This window comes from Lissotriton vulgaris, chromosome 4_1, assembly GCF_964263255.1.
Source record: "Lissotriton vulgaris chromosome 4_1, aLisVul1.2, whole genome shotgun sequence".
Taxonomy (NCBI): Eukaryota; Metazoa; Chordata; class Amphibia; order Caudata; family Salamandridae; genus Lissotriton; species Lissotriton vulgaris.
The window spans coordinates 1,507,067,378-1,507,085,697 of record NC_141691.1 but is presented as its reverse complement, the minus strand read 5'-3'; positions in this window follow the sequence as shown (position 1 = coordinate 1,507,085,697).

The following is an 18,320-nucleotide window of genomic DNA, read 5'->3' as shown; positions in this document are numbered from 1 at the left end:
TGACGGGCCTTCCTGGTGACGCCATCGATCTTTGAGTTAAGTATTTGTGGGTCGCTCCCAGAGTCCTTAGTTGTGGTTGCTTAGTTGTTGCATGGTTCCATTGCATTTGTGGTTCTTAGTACTTGGTTCTTTGTTGTAATATTTGACGCCTGCAGACGCCAAAAACGGAGGGTTTTGTTCATTGCTGGGACTTGGTAAATCCCGTAACCCTTGAAGTTTGTGAAACTCAGCTAGTGTGCAAGATGCCTAGCCGTAGTACTTTGTTCAGTTGTTTTCGTTGTTGTGGTACGGATTCCCGATTGGAGGACTCATGTCCGATACCTCCGGTTGGCACTCCAACGTATGAGCTCTACAGCAAGCACGGACTAGGTCCGGTTACTTTTAATAAATATTGGATCCGCTATACTAAAAAAGATGGTGTCCTTAGTTGGCCACCTCATGGTAGTTTCGAGACCCCGATTTTAGATAATCTCGAGGCTAAATTGTTTAAGAAAAAATCAAGGCCGGCCATGTTTGATGCCTTTCGGTTGTGGCGTAAAGAAGCCAAACAGAGAGAAATCAGGCTGTTAAAACGTAGTCAGAGAGATGGAGTTGCTACCATAGTAAAGAAAGCAGAGCAGTTTCAGCGAGATAAGGAGGAAAAGGAAAAGGAAGTTTTCGATAGATTGCAACGTATGTCTGTAGACAAGTGCTATCCTGCTTTACCGGCGGATACGGACAAAAAGGAGGAAGGTATCGAGGACCCTTTAATGTCTTATCTCATGAAGTCACCACCTCCGTATGTACAGGGTACCGCAGTTCCTGTGGTTCCCCCTGTTCCTGCTCCTCAACCAGCTCCTGTCCCTGCACTTCCAGCTGTTCCCGCTCCTCTGCCTGTTTCTGTCCCTACTGCTCCTCCACTTGTACTTCCTTATACTCCTGCTCCCGCTGCCTCTACTGTTCTGGTTTCTCCTGCCGTTCCCTCTGTTTCCGGTACTTCTCTTGTTACCCCTCTGGGCTATTCTTTGTCTCCGTCTGTTCGACGTCGTACTCCTTCTGTAGCTGCTAACTTCTTCAATTCTCTTGGTCCTATTCTTGAGTCCGCTGGTTCGGACGGTCCTCAAAGACGTAGTCAGCTTCCTGGTGGTAGGGAGCGTGACTCATTGTGTAATATGGCTATGGGTTGGATGAAATGCCCCGTTAGGAATCCTCCACGTGCGGTATTGAATACGTTAGATCAATTCAATATACCGACACAAAGATTTGTTTTCGAAGAAATGTGCAAGGTTTTACGTGACCTAATATCGGCTGACGCATCCGATGATGTAATGACTGCCTTGACTAATCTACAGCTTCAGTTTTCGAGCGGAATGATAGTAGGTACCAATGTTCGACGTGCAGTCGAGCAACTACTGTCTCTTCGTCCTTCTATGATGCCTCGAGCATTGTTTGTAGAGGACATTGAAGGGCCGTTAGGAGCACCTGGTCAGTATCCCATGCGTGAGGTTCCTCCAGTGTGGATGCCAGGTAACGCTAACGCTGCTCCGCCGATCTTGCCGCACTTTCAGAGAGTGTGGATCCATCTCCCATGGAATCAGAAGTTTTACAGGTAAAGCAATCTTTGCCTGACCCTCGCAAAAATCCTGCAGGGTATTATAAAGAATTATCGCAGCTCGTAGACGCTACGATAATGAATCTTGCCGATATCGATATGCTGTTTGGCAATGTTGTGCCGCAACCGGTATGGACAAAGATTCGTCAAGAAAACCATGCGGTAGAATTAGGTGGTGATTGGGCTGCTCTTACCGCGGCAGACACACGACAAGTTGGTGGGGCTAAACCCGAACAGCTCATTACCGATCTCCCTCAGAGAATCATTACTCTAATGAAAACGCTTATGCCAGCCATGAAGGTAAATTGGGACAAACTGTCCGCTTGCAAGCAAAAGAAGGATGAGAGCGTCTCTGATTTCTTCACGAGATTTGAGGAGGCTTTCATCGACCACAGTGGTCAAGATATGGGTACCGAAGGTGGTCAGAGGTTGTTTGTGGACAAATTTGTTTCCAATTTATTGCCTGATTTGAGCAGCAAATTGAAAAATTCTGAAAGTGCGTGGGCTGTTTCTACTTTTGCTCAAATATTGGCTACGGCTCAATATTATGAGAATAGAGAGAAAGAGGAGAACGATCGTGCTGACAAGAAAACGAAAGAACTCAAAACTAAAGTGTTGTTGCAACAGGCGTATCCTCCGCGTTCGAATCAGAATGATTCGCAGCAACGTAATAAATCACAGTTTCAATCAAATAGGTCACAATCGCGCAATGATACCTCCTCACAAAGATCGTCGTTAGGGTACAATCAGTGTGCCTATTGTAGACAGGAGGGTCATTTGAAATTTGATTGTCCAGTCCTTAATGAGCGTAATAGTGGTAATTCGTCTAGAGGAGGTCGTGGTGGTTCCCAACAGACATCACGTGGTAGGGGTCGCGGTGCTCAGAACGATCGTTCCACTAACACTTCTGACTCCAATAATTGTTTTGATCAGCGTGGATCGTCGCAAGGGCGATCTGCTCAGTACAATGTAGATGATTATTACGTCGATCAGGGAACTGACGACGGTAATTACTAGGACAGCCATAGACAAGGAGAGGGAGTGGTATCAGTTCCGGTTGATCAGAGAGGGCCTTACGTCGCAGTTGCCACCTCGGGCGTCGTTGAGCCTTTTCTGTTGGACACTGGTGCAGCGAAAAGTTCTATCATGCATTCGAAACTCCCTGGCGCACCTTTGTCTGGCTTAACAAATGTTTCCGTTGGATTCTCTGGCGCCCCTGTTAGCAATCCAGTTTCACGCCCTTTGCCTCTTACAATTGGGCCACGTGAGCTCGAAGCTCCGTTGATTTTAACCACTGGGTGTGGTGAAAATCTTTTGGGCCTGGATTTGCTAAAACGTTTATATGCGACTTTGTATTGTTCTCCTGCGTGAGTGAAGCTTACTTTGGGTGAGAGAGTTATCTCTCCAATGTACTTGTCTCTCGATAAGCTTCCACCGGAATTGAGTTCTCTTCCTGCATCTTTGTGGGCAACAGGTCCCAATGACGTGGGCCTGCTTGACATCTCCCCTTATGTTGTCCATTTGAAATCTAATGTGCGGTTGCCACGTATTCCCCAGTATCGTATCTCTCTCGACGGTGAACGAGCACTGTTGGCGATCATCTATGATTTGATCGAGAAAGATGTTATTGAGGAGACTCGGGGAAATGTGTGCAACAGTCCTGTGTTGCCCATTCTGAAACGTACCGATCCTTCGAAACCACCTGTTTATCGTTTTGTTATTGATTTACGGGAGGTAAATAAAATTGTGATTCCTCAGTTCCCTGTTGTGCCTGACATCACGGCGCTACTGACTCTGATTCCAGCTTCGGCATCTTGGTTTTCAGTGATCGATCTGAAGAATGCGTTCTTCAGCATCCCGATTGCTGAAGAAAGCAGAGACCTTTTCGGTTTCTCTCTTGGTGGACGCAGCTTCCGGGTCAAGCGTGCTCCTCAGGGCTACTGTGAAAGTCCATCGATATACAGTCAAGCCTTGAAGGGTCAACTAGATGCGTTCGTGTTGCCGGCTGGTGCAGCCTTGATCCAATATGTTGACGACTTATTGGTGGCTGCAGATACTCAGGACATTTGCAAAATTGCTAGGGTATCGTTGTTGCAACATCTCTGTGACTTACATCATAAGGTGTCTCCTTCTAAACTTCAATATTATTGTCAAGAAGTAACCTATCTAGGTCACTTATTGTCAAAGGAGGGAAGAAGGTTGACCCCAGAGAGAATTGCAGCGATCGCCCGGATGACTGTGCCAACAACTCAGAGAGATGTGCGTGCCTTTTTGGGCATCACGTCATACTGCAGACAGTGGATCCCGAACTTTTCACTGTTAGCGAAACCATTGGTGGCTCTTACGTGCAAGGATGTTCCAACTCCTTTACCATGGACGGAAGAATGTCAGAAAAGTTTTTCTGAACTGCGTGACGCGTTGTGTTCAGCTCCTGTGTTAGGTACCCCTGACTACAGTAAGCCGTTCACATTATACGTGCACGAGAGAGAAGGTTGTGCGTTGAGTGTTTTGACGCAACCTTTTGGTGGTAAGCAACGTCCATGTGCATATTTTTCCTCGACCTTGGACCCGGTAGCTAGAGCATTGCCGAGTTGTTTAAGAGCAACAGCGGCAGCTGCGGTGTCCATCCGACAATCAGCAGGATTGGTCATGGATAATATGCTTACGGTGATGGTTCCGCATGCAGTTGACACTCTCTTAAATCGTAAGAAAACTCAGCACTTGACGAGTGCAAGGTTGTCTGGGTACGAGTTGACGCTCTTGGCAAGTCACATTCAGATAAAACGTTGTAATGTCCTGAACCCGGCGACTTTATTGCCAATTAGTGCAGAGTCAGATGAAGTAGCAGCTCATGACTGTTATTTAAGGACTGAGGAAGAAACAAAAGGTCGTGTGGACCTTAAAAACACTCCTTTGGATGATCCCGATGGGACTTTGTATGTGGATGGATCATGTTTTAAATTGCCGAATGGTGATGTCACGACTGCGTATGCTGTGGTAACTTTGAATACTGTTGTGGAAGCTGCGAGATTGAATCAGAACTCTGCTCAGGCTGCAGAGCTGATCGCTTTGACTAGAGCGTGTGTGTTGTCGAAAGGGAAACGGGTGAATGTGTTTACTGATAGTCAATACGCATTTGGTGTTGCGCATAGCTTTGGACGATTGTGGCGAGAGAGAGGTTTTATGACATCGCATGGTACGAAGATTCAGCATGGACAACTTGTGAATGATCTTTTGGATGCACTTACATTGCCTAAGCAGGTAGCGATTGTTAAATGTAGTGCGCATCGTAAGGTGACGGATGACGTTGGTCGTGGTAATGCGTTTGCGGATGAGACTGCTAAGGAGACTGCCCGGAACCTTAGCAATAGAATGTATGTGACGAGTTCGGTTAGGTGGCCTACAGAGACGAGTATGTGTGAGGATACCATCGAGAGTGTGAAAGCGATACAGAATGAGGCCACCGAGACTGAAAAGGCGAAGTGGAAAGAAAGCACGGGGAAGTTGGATGCGAATGGTTGTTGGATTGATTTGTCGGAGCACAAGAAGTGGATGTTGCCAGACGCGTATGTGTTAGCTGTTGTAACGATGGCACATGGGTTAGCGCATATTAGTGCGAAAGGTATTTGTACGTTGTTGGCCCCTTTGTGGAAGAATGATGGTATTACGAAGTGTGCTGAAAGATTGGTGAAGAATTGCATGATATGTATGATGTACAATCCTGGTAAGGGAACCCCTACACCTGCTGGTCATTTTGCACCCCCTTCATGTCCCTTTGAAGTGATCCAGCTAGACTTCATCCATATGGAGCGATGCAATAACCTGAAATACGTTTTAGTTGTGGTTTGCGCATTCTCCCGATGGATTGAAGCCTACCCTCTTAAAGACAAAACTGCTATGTCCACTGCGAAAATCCTACTGAAGGAATACTTTCCTCGGTATGGAATGCCGCGAATCGTATGGTCAGATAACGGAAGTGAGTTTGTAGGGAGTGTAATGAGGAGTGTGTGTAAGGGCCTTGGAATTACTCAAAAGTTCCATAGCGCCAATCATCCCCAGTCAGCAGGTTTGGTTGAAGGGTATAATGGCACCCTTAAACTCAAACTAGCGAAGATTCAGGCTACGACTGGTCTTTCGTGGCCTGATGCTTTGCCTCTAGCTTTGTTGTCAACAAGGGCGACTGTACACTCCCGAGTAGGGCTTAGTCCCTATGAAATAGTGTTCGGTCGTCCTGCGAATGTTTGGGGGGTCCCTAGACCAAGTGTGTTTTCCAATCTTGAGTACCCAATGTTGATTGACTATCTACATGATCTGACTGCTAAACTGAGGTTAATTCATCAACAGGTTTACGAAGCACTGCCGACGCAGACGGAGGGTCCAGGCCACCAGCTCCAACCGGGAGACTGGGTGGTTACACGAAACTTCGCTCGCAAAAGAAATCTTGAGCCCCGTTTCACTGGACCTTTTCAAGTCCTCCTTGCCACGAGAACTGCTGTCCGTTTGGAAGGTCGCAAGAACTGGGTGCACGCCACCCACACCAAAAAGGTACCTATACCTTTGCCGGCGGACTCGTGGGTGAGGAAAGGCATTGCTTCATCTGAAACTGACAGATTACAGACCTTTGTACCTTTTAGCGACGCCAAACCTGTTGGAGAATCCTCAGTGCAGCAGAAAGACATTGTTGAACATCTGTCATCGCAAAACTCAAGATCTGAACATTTGACTGATCAACAGAACTCTGTCCTCTCATCGGATCCTTTGTTCGACGAACAGACACGTCCTGGAAAGAAACAATACTTTTTGCGATCCAATCTCAAAGACTAATAAAATTTCGTTTCTATCCTTTTGATATCTACGTTACCCCTTTGCCACGATCAGTCTAAACACACATGCAATTGTGATTTTTTTGTAAATATTGAGTTTTTTTTTCCACATGTGTTTTTGCTTCCACAGCTGAGAGACTTTTGCACATACTTGTATATAAAATACCTTACATCCAGGTGTACCGTAGGGCCGCGCGTGTACTTCCTTCTGGTTAGTAGGTCTTGACGCTAGGTCAAAGACCGTCGGTTCCTAGGAACTCCTAGGGATTGACTACTGCTACACAGAACGAAGTGCGTCAAGAAACGTTGCGGACGGTTTTAGGGGATGGCGTTCTCAAAACTTGTGGACTTGGAAAAAGCTCAGGCGCAAAGATTCAAACTGCAATAAATTACCCGTACCAAATGCTTTATGTTTCAGGTGTTCCTTCTGTTTTTTATTGTTTCCTTATTATTGGCGGGTGGGGTGTATTACATGATACCGTACTTCTTACCTTCTCCCATACCTACTCCTACTTCCGTTCCTAAACCTACCTCCACCGTATCCCCTCATTCCTTTCATATCTTACCCGAACACGAACAGGCTAGACGTGCGGAATTCAGAAACAATTCCTTTATTCAGCTCCTTCATCAGCACCAGCTAGTGGTTAACACTACTAATTGTTGGGTGTGTGGGTTAATGCTACATACCACGGATAAGGGAATTCCATATCTGGTCCTTCCTTATAGTTCCCAGGGTTCAGCTCGAGCATTCCAAGCAATGTTTCGAAGTGCACTAGATTCCTACCCCAATCGAGAGCCACATCCTTCTCACTTTGGCCCTGGTTCGTACCACAAGCCTTTGACTGTAGCGATCGATGATTTAGATAGAGATATCTATGAGCCGTCGCTCATCCCAGAGGAGGAGGTGCGAGCCTATAGGGTCCTGAGTAAGGTGGAGTATAGTGCGCTCGTGAATGAAAGACAGCGTAGAAGCTCATCTCCAATATGGATCGTACCCCACCTTGGTAACTTCTGTCTACTGGGTCGTGGCCGAAGATCGAGAGCTAGTCTTGGAGAGAGTGCTTGCTCCGAGACTTACATCTTACCGATGCTCTCCTCCCCTGTGTTTCTGGCTGCCGAGGGTTCATACTTCATCTGCCATGATCGTGCGTATACATGGTTGCCCTCTGACTTTGTGGGCTCATGTTATATCGCAAATTTGTTGCCTCCGACGTTCACTGTTGATGCAGATTATCACAAGACTAGAGTTGTGAGAGGCGTGATTAGCGAAGAGGACACTGCCGGTCAAGAGGCAGGAGACTTTTTCAAGGGTTTCCTTCCGTTTTGGGGACCTATGGTTAATAGTAGGAACCTTAGACAACTGACTCGAGTGGTGAAATCGACAGCTAATATCACTGCCAGTGCCCTTGGTAATATCACCACAGAACTTCAGGCGGATAGGCTCATGACGTTACAAAACCGTATGGTTTTAGACGTTGTTCTAGCAGATCGAGGTGGAGTATGTAAGGTGATCCATTCGAGCTGTTGTATTTTCATTCCAGATAACGCTCCGACTGTCTATCAAGCCATCTCAAAGTTGCATAAGATCTCTGAGTCCATACACGTGGACGTAGGGGATTGGACGCTACTTGGGTGGTTTTGGGGCCTGATGTCGACTTGGGGTTGGAAAATTCTGATGATCATCGGAGTTGTTGCGGCATTTCTGTTCACGTGTTGCCTTTGTGTGCAGTGTGGTCCTACCTTATGTGGCCTCTGTGCTACGACGTGTATAAGACAGCCGCCTGTTACCAAAGCAGCTCAGTTGGATAGAATTATGTTGCAGCAACATCTAGACGGTCTGATGAATATCGAATATGATTCCGACTAGTGCTTGCCTACATGAGGGCAAAAGGAGCGTCTGAGGTTCCGTGACAATTGTAAGTGGTGTTTTCGACTCGCACGAATATGGTCGAGTCTGGTATCTATGAACCGCAAATGACGAGTTTAGTGGGTGTGCGCAGTTTCGCCGTGCTAACCTAAACCGTTCGTTTGTTTCGTGGGTTTCTTCATCCAAGCCCACGGGTTCCATCTTAGATACGGCATCCATTTTGTCTCTTGCCCTCAAGTAGCCAGCGAACGGACGCTGTCCGCTTCGCGACCCTGGGATTCCCAAGACTCTTGCGGAAGACACGTTTCCTTTGAAAGTGTCTTTATGATGAGGGGGATGATACTGTAGGGCAGATGGCCCTGCTTGAGGCACATCTTGCCGTGCCGGTCTATTGTCTTAGCTGTGCATCTCATTAGGCGCGTCCCTTTGATGCCTGTAGCTCGTGTTTCCCGATACCACCCTTTTTTACACCCTTTCCGATCTCCCCACTGTCCTGTCTTCCTCTGCACCTGTCCTTGTTCCTTCTTCGATCTGTTTACTGCTGATTGGAATGTACTAATGGTGTGAAGATGGGTTTTTACAGTTGGGAACCACCAAATGTTTCCGTATTTATGTTCCGGACCCTGAATACATCAAAGCGACCCCTCTCGGGGATAATGATGGGAACCAAGTTGTAAACCTTTGTGTACCATGTTAACCTATGAGAGAAATGTGTATAAAAGGAGCGACCCACAGTAGCAATTCGAATCAGATCCCGCGAACCTACATGCTGTGTACTTCACGTGACTTCTGTGTTCCCTGCAGTAAATAAACCTCGAATCTTTGACGCCGAAGGAAGTGTCCCGTGTCTCTGTCATTTGTACGCCGGAACAGGTTACCCACGAAGGTTTCAGGTGTTGTCCCCTGGCACCGCTGGGTCTTAGAAAAAACCCAGTCCTTCAGTGGGGGAGGAGCGGTGACCTGAGATGCAGCGGACAGGCCAGCAGCGGTGCGAGCAGCGGAGAGGCGGACATGTCGTGGGGAGGAGCGGCGGCGGACAGGTGGTGAGGAGCAGAGAGGCGAGGAGCAGTAAACTGAGGAGCGGCGGATCAGTGTAAGCCTCCGGGGTCATTGTCGGGGCAGGCGTTTGTCGGGCCGCAGTGAGGAGCAGAGAGGCAAGGAGCGGTAAACTGAGGAGCGGCGGATCAGGTAAGCATCCGGGGACAATGTCGGGGCAGGCGGGTGTCGGGCCAGGCGGGGGACGAGGATCAGCTGAGGAAAGTTCACAAGATGCACAGATACTCCTGCTACCATTTGGGGTTACTGCAACACGCTGTAGTATGTCGGGCCAGGCGGGGGACGAGATGTTGGGATGCACAAATACTCCTGCTACCATTTGGGGTTACTGCAACACACTTCAATAATTAATAGATGCATGTGTGTCTTTATGGAGCACAGAGGCGAAAGTCAGAGTCTCGGGGGCATAACAATCACCACCTCATCTGTCTTCCCATTCACTGTCAGAATCTACTTGGTAGTAGACCCCACCATGAAGACAGGTGAACGCACCTTACACTGGGGCAGCCGGGGGTCGGGGCAGGCAGGGGACGGGGCGGGCGAGGGCACGGACTGCTGTGCAAAGTCAGGGCAGGCGGGGGTAGGGGAAGCCTGAATGCTCCTGGACAAGGTCGGATGGGCTGCTAGTATATATATATATATATATATATATATATATATATATATATATATATATATATATATATATATATATATACGGTTCACAATCCTGCTCCGCTGTATCAGCCAATGGACAGAAATCCAATCCGCATCAACGAAACCCACAGGTACAGACCACTCCACAGCGCAGAAAGTAAATTCAAAGTGGTTTATTCACACGCAATCGCCAGCATGACGCATTTCGGTCACTACACGGTGACCTTGATCACATGCCAGACGAAACCAATGAGAATGCTTATAAAGGGTGACTAATTAACACAAAAGCAGGGCGTACACAATAATGGAAACTGAAAAAACACTGAAATGTAGTTCATCCACAGTGGAAAACAGACCCATATTCACAACGGTTAAAAGGTAAGTTATATACAGTTAGAAAATGGCCTAAATGTACATGTAATACATTGCCAGAATTATATACAATTTCTCAATGTTTTCTTTAACCTTTTTGTACAATATTTACAAGTTGCAGATCTGTTAAATTCATGTCCGTTTATGTACAACATATATACAATATTGATTCGATATTAGAATCCCCAGTCCACAGGATGATAGTGCAAAATAGTTTTTACCATCAAAGTTGCCCGCTAAAGTGCTAGTGCTAATTGATACAATCCCTAAAGTGCAAAAACCCTAGTGCAAAATATAAAGTGCCAAGGTGCAAATTCAGCCAGATTAAGAGTCAGGTCCCTGACCCTTGAGTACCTCATATGCGGCTGGCCGAAATATTACAAAAAAGAAAATCGGGAAAGTGTAAGGGAAAACTCAAGCCCAACCATGTTACACCATTTAGGAGGTTTACATGTTATGGACTGATATTAAAGACTACCCAAAAACCCTATATAGACAACGTGACTACAATAGAAAACAAACAAGTATCCCAAATTCATATTGCACATTTCACAGTTTTTGAGGGAACCCATATTAGGACATAGTGCCTTAATAATCACCCCATAAGGATACTGCATGTAAACTGGAAGCTTCAGCCCAGAGCGGATCAATCACACCCTCTTATAACAATAGTTTTCATATATCTATCAGTATGAAACTGCAGGCGATCTTATGATAGGGAAAATGAATCACAGACAGTGGTTGTGTACAGTAATTATTACACACGGGATAGATACAAGGAAAATAAAACCATTTAGATTTCGTAATTCCTGAATTGTACTCCAAGAGTCAAACCAGACTGGTGGCTGGATTCGGGGAGGCTTATAAACATATTACAGCTGGAAGGCTGGCCTAAAAAGTTGTGTGGCCAGATTCATTGACTAGATGTTATAAAAAACAATGAAGGTCCTCTCCCGTATTTAATCCATTAGGAATCCTCGTATCTAATAGCAAGATATACTTGCTCTCTAACTGTCTGAGGGATTTTTCTCTATTGCCACCTCTGATACTTTTAGGAACTCCGTCAACAATGAAATAGCTTAAATGATTCACATTCCTCTGATGGACCAAGCCAAAATGCCGAGCAACCGGGTATTTTTCATCGGAATTGAATGGCCCTGAGGTGCTGGAGTATGTGATTAAAGGCTTGTAGCTTCGTGCTACCATCGTACTTGAGCCCACAAGTACATTGGAGCACATAAACCAAGAAGTCTGACCGGCAAGTGTAATGCCCCCTTTATCGCAATAGGAGATGGATCAAATGCAGATTTGTACTCTTTGGTGGAAACACCAAATTTACAAGCTCTACACGAGATGCACCTGTAAAAACCTGACTTCTCAAATAACCCCTCTTTTTTAGGAATAACCTCAGGGCTAGATCTAACCAGGGCATCCCGCATAGAGGGTGCCCTTCTGAAAGTTATTGTAGGTTCCTCAGGAAGTAAAGGGGCTACACTAATATCTGTTCTTAACAGGGGCCAGTGTTTTTTAAAAATGCCTCTCAATTTCCTCTCCTCACTGTTGTAGGTAGTGATCATGCTTATTCTCTCAGGGACCTCAGATGTAGATTCTTGTCTTATCCTGATGGCTTTAGTGGAGTTTAGATATTCATCTCGGTTTAACTCATTTGCTTTATTCAAAGCCTCTCTGAGAGCAGTGGTTTGATAGCCTCTAGCAACAAATCTCTTAAATGCCTCAGTTTGACATTTCTCCAAGTCTTCCTCCGAACTGCATATCCTGCGAATACGCAGGAATTCCCCATAGGGGATACTTTTCACGAGGTGACCCGGGTGCGCACTTCCGGCGTGCAATATAGAATTGCCCGCTGTGGGCTTTCTATGAAGTCTAGTTTGGAGTTGCCCATTCTGGACATAGATCTCAACGTCCAAGAATTGGATCATCACTTTACTGATCTGTGACGTGAATTTAAGATTAAGATGATTATCATTAATAGCTCTCACAAACTCAGTAGCTGATTCCACAGACCCTCTCCACACCATACAGATATCATCTATAAAACGCCAGAAGTGTGCTATTTTGTTTGGGAACTTAGTAGCGAGTGACCCCATGAGGACATGTTCCTCCCACCACCCCACATGAAGACATGTGTAGGTGGGGGAAAAACATGCCCCCATGGCCACTCCTCTTAACTGCTGGTAAACCTCCTTATTGTATAGGAAATAATTGTTGTTTAAACAAAGATCCAACATTTTCAGAAGCATGTTGCTATGTTGACTAAAGGCAATATCACGTTTGTTCAGAAAGTATTTGACAGCATTCAGTCCATCATGATGTGCTATACTAGTATAAAGCGAATCTATATCTAGCGCTATCAAAATTGACTCATTGTCCCATACAATATCATTGATTTTGGATAGAAAATGTCCCGTGTCCTTAATGTAAGAGGGTAATGACTCCACAAACTCATGTAAGAAATGATCCACATAACGTGAGACAGATTCTAACAAGCTGCCCTGGGCCGAAATGATGGGCCGGCCGGGCACTGGAGTGGTTTGCTTGTGAATCTTTGGTATTAAGTAAAAGAAAGGGGTTATTGGAAAGTCATTTTTCAGGAATGCAAGTTCTTGTTTACTTAACAGACCTTTACGCCTACATTCACTGAGATCTCTATGTACTTTTTCTTTGAGGCGCAAAATGTCAATAAAACTGCCTTTCCTGTAGCAAGATTCATTGCTTAAATGTCTTTCTGCTTCAGCCATATATTGGGCCCGAGGCCAGATGACAGTATTGCCTCCTTTGTCCGCTTTGTTTATGATGAGATTGGAATCACTCCTCAATTTCTTCATGAGTTTATTATTTTGTTTTTCCATATATCTCATACGTTTGTTTTTACGAGAGGTGTTATGTTGCAGTTTCTTTAGTTCTTCCACCACCATATCCCCAAATGCATCTATATTGTCTTTAGGCATTATTGGGTAAAATGTTGATGGTGGTTTAAACTTTGTAGCGCAAGGAAGGTTAGTGGCAATGCCCGCGTTTCTTAGATTTTGTTGAGTCGCCCCAGGGACAAAATCCTCTTCCAATGCTAATTCTTGTGCGACTAACAAAGCTTTAGTATCAGAAATTGAAAATACTCCGGATGGCTGAGTTTCATTAACAATGTCAGAAGCTTTAGAATGCGCATTTGACAATTTGAAGTGCTTCTTTAGTTTTAATTTTCTTATAAATTTGAACACATCAACCCGGGTTTGCACATAATTGAATGAGTTTTTCAGACAGTACGACAAACCCAGGGATAAAAGTTGCAATTCAGCTTTGTCTAGCACCACATCAGATAAATTGATAACTGTGTTGCACTCAATATTGTCCGTTACCTGTTCTCCACTGCTCAAATTGCACAATGCCTCATTATTCAAATCAGTTGTGGATGAAATGTGTTGGAGGGAGGAAGGAGATTCTACCATTTCTTTCCTTTTCCTCTCCCTCTCTTTGGTTTCCCTTTGGCGCCTACATTTTCTCCTTGCGCTGCGTTTTTTGTTTGCTGCTGCTCGTTTATTTTCCGTTGTTGCCGGGTTTATCGTCGCAATGTTTTGAATCTGTCCTCGACCATAAAACCCAGTTCCTCCGAAGGAGTGTATTTGGTAGGCACTGGACCTTGATTAGACCCCCCTGCTACGTTGTCTTCTAAGTCACTACCACTAGTGACAGAGCTCATCTCTGGTTCAGATAAATCCACATACTGATTACTACTTGCGGTTTGTGTGGTAACCTTGGGTGCCATTGCTTGCCTTTAACATTGTCGAACTTGCGCGCAAATGTGAAAATTCTACCAGTCTCATAATCATGTTTGTCACGAGCAAACTTGTATTGTTTCCTCGTGCTGATGGTTTCCTGGTGTTTAGCAAGTCTGACATCGATTTCTTCTCTCGTTTTTTTAATTAATTCTTGATCTTTTTCAGTTTCCAGTTCTTTATTCAATTTCTCTATTTCCTGCAAGATTTCATTGCGGTCAATTTCAGCATACTTGATTAACAGACTAACCATATTCATTGAAGCATCTAAGTTCCCAGTTGCCCATTCCTTTAGCATGAGAGGGTTGGGATTTTCAAATGATGGTGCAATCAAGATCCTCAACCCTCTGGGAACACGACCCACTTCCTGATATTTTTGTAAAGACCGTTTTTCCCACCATTTAGTGGTTTCCGTTCTGAGCAATTTTTCCAGTTTTTTCATTTTACTTTTTAAATCGATGCTTTCATTTTTCAGTGTCACAGGTTCATTTGAGTTGTTAGGGGCAGGTAGATTTTCAAACATAGCATCAGCTAGAGCCTCCCGGTTTCGTAAGGCTTCTGCCGGCGTGGTCATTGTGCGGGTTTATAAACCTTATACTTAGAGATCCGGCTACAAAAAATCTGTTTTCAGCCGGAAATCGTCGTGCTTGCGCGTTTCCTTTCCCCCGTTTATCGGCAAAATGCTATTGAGATCAGCATAAAAACCACAGTCCGCTGGCTTACCACAGAGCTCCACCGGCGGCGTCTCCTCGGTGTCCTCCGACCCACAGGAGACTCACGAACTGCGGCTCCAGGTCCTCCGGCAAGCTGGCTATCTGAACGCCAAACGGGGGGCTGTCGGCTCACAATACTCCTTCCGGGTCAATTGAAAGGGTGCTTCCGCTTTTGGACCGCAAAAACCAACCAGCCCAAATGAAAGGAGGGTCCGTAAAGAAGGCAACGATCCAATACCTTCTAAATGAAATACGGTTCACAATCCTGCTCCGCTGTATCAGCCAATGGACGGAAATCCAATCCGCATCAACGAAACCCACAGGTACAGACCACTCCACAGCGCAGAAAGTAAATTCAAAGTGGTTTATTCACACGCAATCGCCAGCATGACGTGTTTCGGTCACTACACGGTGACCTTGATCACATGCCAGACGAAACCAATGAGAATGCTTATAAAGGGTGACTAATTAACACAAAAGCAGGGCGTACACAATAATGGAAACTGAAAAAACACTGAAATGTAGTTCATCCACAGTGGAAAACAGACCCATATTCACAACGGTTAAAAGGTAAGTTATATACAGTTAGAAAATGGCCTAAATGTACATGTAATACATTGCCAGAATTATATACAATTTCTCAATGTTTTCTTTAACCTTTTTGTACAATATTTACAAGTTGCAGATCTGTTAAATTCATGTCCGTTTATGTACAACATATATACAATATTGATTCGATATTAGAATCCCCAGTCCACAGGATGATAGTGCAAAATAGTTTTTACCATCAAAGTTGCCCGCTAAAGTGCTAGTGCTAATTGATACAATCCCTAAAGTGCAAAAACCCTAGTGCAAAATATAAAGTGCCAAGGTGCAAATTCAGCCAGATTAAGAGTCAGGTCCCTGACCCTTGAGTACCTCATATGCGGCTGGCCGAAATATTACAAAAAAGAAAATCGGGAAAGTGTAAGGGAAAACTCAAGCCCAACCATGTTACACCATTTAGGAGGTTTACATGTTATGGACTGATATTAAAGACTACCCAAAAACCCTATATAGACAACGTGACTACAATAGAAAACAAACAAGTATCCCAAATTCATATTGCACATTTAACAGTTTTTGAGGGAACCCATATTAGGACATAGTGCCTTAATAATCACCCCATAAGGATACTGCATGTAAACTGGAAGCTTCAGCCCAGAGCGGATCAATCACACCCTCTTATAACAATAGTTTTCATATATCTATCAGTATGAAACTGCAGGCGATCTTATGATAGGGAAAATGAATCACAGAAAGTGGTTGTGTACAGTAATTATAACACACGGGATAGATACAAGGAAAATAAAACCAATTAGATTTTGTAATTCCTGAATTGTACTCCAAGAGTCAAACCAGACTGGTGGCTGGATTCGGGGAGGCTTATAAACATATTACAGCTGGAAGGCTGGCCTAAAAAGTTGTGTGGCCAGATTCATTGACTAGATGTTATAAAAAACAATGAAGGTCCTCTCCCGTATTTAATCCATTAGGAATCCTCGTATCTAATAGCAAGATATACTTGCTCTCTAACTGTCTGAGGGATTTTTCTCTATTGCCACCTCTGATACTTTTAGGAACTCCGTCAACAATGAAATAGCTTAAATGATTCACATTCCTCTGATGGACCAATATATATATATATGTATATCAAGTAGGGAGTAGCAGCAGCCTATTTTGGTACTGCTTTGGATTGTGAAATTAACATTGTGGCCTACAATGTCCATGAGGCACTGGGATGGATAAGCCCATTCAGAGAAGAGGTCCCATTTGTGCTAACATATTACTGGGTACAGTGACTACAATGCAATGTTGACCCTCAGGATAATTTTATCTCACTAATTATGAGAATACAAACAAGGGAAAACCCATTGTTCGTATGGGTTATTTTATTTAGACCCTTTTGTCAATTTTTAAGTCATTTTGAAAAGCATTTTAAGGTTGAGAAAAAACACTAATTACAAACATTTACACTATTTACAACTATCATACATACAAATCTATACATCAAACGATAAACATATATACAGATGAGTCCACAGTTATGAACAAGCTTCTTTTACAAAAGAAAAAGACAGTTTTTTCGCACAAAAAATAAATCTTTGTGAAACTTCAACTCATTAGAAGGCCCAACCAGGGTCAAAACAACAGGAAAAGGCAACAAGAAAATTAATTAGAACTCGTCGATCAGTTAGAGTTGACAAATAACTGTTAGCTTTGCTAAATTAAAGGTGCCTATTCGCCGTTATGCCGACGCGTTTCAAATCTGGAAATTAATCTCAGATTCTCTTCAGGGCTCTGTCAGTGTGGCATTCTACAAAAAGAAAGGAAGCTTGTTTTAGCCACTATTTACAAGGGATGAGTGCCCCCCCAAAAAAACAAAGGCAAGAAGTTGCAGGGTTTTACCTTATCATAAGGATAACGCGATCCCGCGGTCCAATTACTCAAATGGGAAAGGGCTTTAAGGTTATGCAGAAGCTCTGTTAAAAGAGATCATGTGAAAGGGAATTAGTTACCAGGCCATTCAGAAACGCACAGGTACAGGGGTTCCACGACTTCAAAGCACACGAATCATACCTCAGGTTGAGAAAAACGGGAGCGCCACTATTTCCTTTCGCAAAAATGAATTCTCCGCTGTGAGCTCAATCACGCTGCCGCCTGGAATGCAACAGACATGGACTAAACTTACTGAAAACTAAACGGCTGTACAGAAAGGTTGTAGGGTTGCAATTGACTGCAAAGTGACATACCTTGGGGTTTGTTTTAGTGAAGGGCAGTGGATGGTTTACTGTTGAATCGGTCCCAGCGGACCCTTGCTGTCCGGCGGGGGTTGCCTCCGCGGTGTGTCACAGGGGGTGCTGCAGTCGCGCTACTATCTGGAATAATTATGTTTAAGATGTAAAAGCGAAAAAACACCGTTTTTCTATCTATACTTCAGGAGACACGCTTGCACCCACCTCACTTTCCAACCATGGGCCAGGAAATGAGAACTCATTGGTGGAAAACCACCATGTGAGGTTCCTACATCATAGCTAATCCGCCGCTCGGCATTGTGGGCATTGTAGTTTATCAGGTAAGTACATGGAACTTATAAGCGAGAAATCTCTGATAAGGAGTTGAGCCCCGTTTGGGTGCTGTTAAACTTTAGTATCAGGTATGCTTCTTTTTTTAAAAGCATTTGGTCAATATTTGTACTCGAGTTGGTTTGATTCAAATTAAACAGCACAGTCCACTTGAACTCGTTTTCCCCATGATTGTGATCAATGAAGTGTTGGGCAAGGGGCGCTGTGAGCACTTTGTTTTTGATGCGTGACCTATGTTGCGTCATGCGTGTATTAGCTTGTTGGTTTGTCTTGCCTATGTAAATTTTAGGACAAGGACAAATGATGGCATAAACCACATTTTTGGTTCTGCAGTTTGTGAAATTCG